Source organism: Sus scrofa, chromosome 1 (assembly GCF_000003025.6).
Source record: "Sus scrofa isolate TJ Tabasco breed Duroc chromosome 1, Sscrofa11.1, whole genome shotgun sequence".
NCBI lineage: Eukaryota > Metazoa > Chordata > Mammalia > Artiodactyla > Suidae > Sus > Sus scrofa.
The window spans coordinates 202,660,734-202,664,528 of record NC_010443.5 but is presented as its reverse complement, the minus strand read 5'-3'; positions in this window follow the sequence as shown (position 1 = coordinate 202,664,528).

Genomic DNA, 3,795 nt, shown 5'->3' with positions numbered 1-3,795 from the left:
GCCCAAATTTTTAATGAATTTGTCAATTGCCCTCCTGACAGCTTTGTCAGCCACAGGTGTCTGAGCCACCTGCACCTAGGCTGCCTGCCAAAAAAAGACCTTTCCCTCACCACAGCCCAGAAGTAATCACCTAATACCTAAAACTGGAAAAGCGGCTATTTTCCATTTATAGCGCCCTGTCACAGGCATCCTCTCCATCCGTATTTGAGCATCAGCCTGTGCAAAATGGAACCCATCACACTAGAGAATCCTCCATCTGGATGCTTCACTCTAGTTCCCCCTGATGGGCTTCCTCTTCTGGGATGTTCTCCCTCATTTTCCTCCCCCTCCCTGCCTGTCCTCACACCTTCCTTACCATCTGCTCTGGGGTTCGCACATTTTTCTACTGACTCTTTCTAATCTGCAGGGCTGGTTTTAATTTTTTTTTTTTTTTTCTTGAACAGAAACCACAGTCTTTTTATTTTCACCCCCTGTGCCTAGGCAGAGCAGCACTTAGTAAAGTCCGTTAATGTTCGTTGAGTGAGTAAATGAATCAGAGTTGAATAAAAGGGTGGATAAAATGGCACATGTTTATCCATGACTTGGCCCCAATCAATTGGCATCTGCACCTTGGGTAACACTGGATGCTCCACAACCCCAGACCCCCTCCATTCTCTATCCCGTGAGCAATTCACATGCACTTTTCCCTCTCTTCACTACTGATGACTTCTGAGGTGAATCTGGGAAGGTACTGACCAGTAAGGTTAACCAAGACCTGGGCCAGGGAGTCTGTGGGGGTGGATCGTTTACTGTTCAGGTTACCACGTGCTTTCTTATGAGAAACAAGGGAGCTTGCAGAATTCCAAAAGCACCCTTTCCACTGGCCTCCAAGCAAATGGCAGCTCTGCATTACCATGCTCTGTTTTTATTATATATGATGCCCCCTGCAGCAGTAATAGCCCAGCACCTGTTTTACCCAATAGTGTATGTCCCTTTAGGGAGAATTTTGTCATTGTCAAAGTGCTGCTGGGACAAAGCCAACCCTAAACCTATCCATTGTTGGAGAGAGGAAGCCTGCTCTGCCTCTCCCCTTCTGGGCTCCCTCTTCAAACCCTACACAATGAGGGCTCTGAGTGAATCTCAAACCTGACTGGGAGATACAGATCTTCCCCTCTCTCGCCCCCAGGCTCTTACTGATCTCTGTTCTTTTCCTGCACCTCTGGGCTGATCAGGTGTCTGGAATGACTACATTTTGACAAGAGGGCCACTTCCTCCTGCCAATCTGACTTCTATCACTGTCAGCCCTGAGGGCTCCCATCTCCAGCAACACCAGGCACACTGTCAGTGCTCAATAAATAATGCAAGAGACCAGGAGAAGCAGAGGTGTAACAAAGACCTTCTAGAGCAGGGGGCCTGAAGTGACAATGCCCCCATTCAGAGAGCTTGGACTCAGACTGAGCCACTGACTGGGGCAGATTCCAGAAACAATTCTGAGTCTCCATTTCCACACCTATAAAATTAAGATAATGATACTACTCCACGGGATCATCGAGAGAGTAAGAGTTCCTATTCGTGTAAAGTGCTTTGAACAAAGCTGGGTTCCTAGTGTAAGCCTGTAGTAATCAATAACTGGGGACTACTCTTTCTCAGATATCTCAGTTTATCTCAACCACCATTGGCAGGACCAGCAAAACGCTGAGTCAGGACAGTCAACTGCAGCTCACATACTAGCGCTGACTTTTGTCCTTCGTCAAAGATTTTTCTTAAGAAAACACTGAGAATTCCTATAACAAGTCTTCATGGGATCATGGAATGACAAGAACGTGAGCTAAAGCACTGAAAACAACTGACATCAAACTCTGGTTCCATCATTCACTAACTGGAACTGGGGGTGACAGGCAGTCTGTTTTTTGGGTTTCTCCTCTGGGAAATGGGAGCAATCAATAAAATCTACATCAGATTGTCATTGCAAAGATTAAAATGGAAAATACTCTGTGGGAAAATGGAAGTGTTTAATATTCTTCCCATCACTAAAGTTTCCATTTTATAGAAAACAGAGAGGTAAGCAAGTCATTTAAGCTCTGTGAACGGTCATGCCTGTAAAATAGAGGTTTATATAACTGGCTTCTGAGGGCCTTTCCACTGTAAGACATGTACATCTCTGAGCTACAGATGACACGTGGAGTCACCATAGTCAGCATCGTCTTGATGAGGATGTGCCTTCCATTTCTACTCGAACAGGGAGCACCGAAGTGGAGCTCTGAGTCTAGGACTGAGACCGGGCTCCCAGCCTTGGGTCTTTGACATAGAGCTTTTACCTTGTGAAGGAAACTTCTGGCATTCTTACTGAAGGGGTGCAGGGAAATGAGGAGAGGCTCTGAGGTGAAGGGTTGAGTGTGCCACCCTCCCAGAGGCTCCCATACACCCTCTGAAGTCACATTCACAGAGCCTAGAATGGTGTTCACCACACCTAGGGAATCCGTGAGTGAAAAAAAGCTTCTTCGCACATGGCAGATGTCACTCTATTCCATTTATGTGAGAATCTTTGCCTCTAGACTGTGAACCCCTTAAGGGGAAATATAATTTCTCTAAGTTGTGTGTGCCCAATATCCACTATGGGCCCAGCTGGGGACTTAACCACCGAGGGGGTGACTGAGTGAATGAGGTGATGAGTGAACAACCTTGGGCTTCTTGGGCCTTCCTGGATGCCAGGAAATAGAAGGAGTGCACCCAATCCTCTCTCCATTTGCTCCTCTTCCCCCTCAGTGGATTCTTTGCTACTCAGCTCCTGTCTTGAGGGAGGGAGGGCCAAGACTGCCTGAGGTACAAGCTGACCCCTTTTTCTATATTTGTGTGAGGAAATTAATACCAGCAGGAAGCAGGGCTGGGGATGAGCTCTTCTTGGTCATGCTTAGGCCAGAGGCCACACTGGATGGCTGGTTTGAGGAGGGACTGAAGAGAGGGCAGTGAGGGGAGAAGGAGGATGGGGGGGGTAGGGGGGTTGGGTTGGGGAGGGGGCTGCCTCCCAGTCATTGGCAGTGGCCCCAGGCACTTCTCACTTTGTGTCAGGCCTCACATCCCATCTCTTCAGCTCAGCTCTCTGCTCATGCAGGTACAGGGATTCAAGTACTAACCCTTCCAGGGCCTATCTGAAGACATTTACCTAAGACATTTACCCATCTGTCCATTGTTGCTCACTAAGCAGCCTGTGACCAGAAATAGGTGCTAAGTGTGGGGAGAAACAAGAAGTGGGCTCTCAAAGGGGTGCCCTTCCAGGACACTCAGGTCCTGCCATTCTATGATATCATTTCCAACAACCAGCTGACAAGAGTGGCACCCACTCTGGATCCTTTGCTTTGCAGTTAGGGATTTTTTTCAAGGTATGATTTTGCAGCTAAGGATTAAAATTTTCCTGCTTTAACAATTTTCAAGTGACCCCAGTGGACCACTGAGGAGAGTCAGGTGTTTTTTTCCTGAGGTGTAAATGTCAATGCCCTACATGTCAAGGCTGGTGTCGGGGAAGGAGTCCTATCTGGGAAAGGGTCTAAACATCACCTACACCTCTCCAGTTTCATGGTTATCTTAATACAACCATGTATGAACTGTTCACCCTCCCTGGGAGGTAGGTGCTATTTTCCCAGTTGCATAGATAAAGAGATGAGGTGCATATGTGATTTGGGAAATTGGGGATCTAACTCTCTGGGGACAAACCCCACTATACCATGGTCCTGAATCCAAACCCCATTGCCCAGTTGCTCAGCTCTTTTCTTCCCACCCTGATGCTGCCAAACTTTCTTCTCATTCATCTTTTCTCAG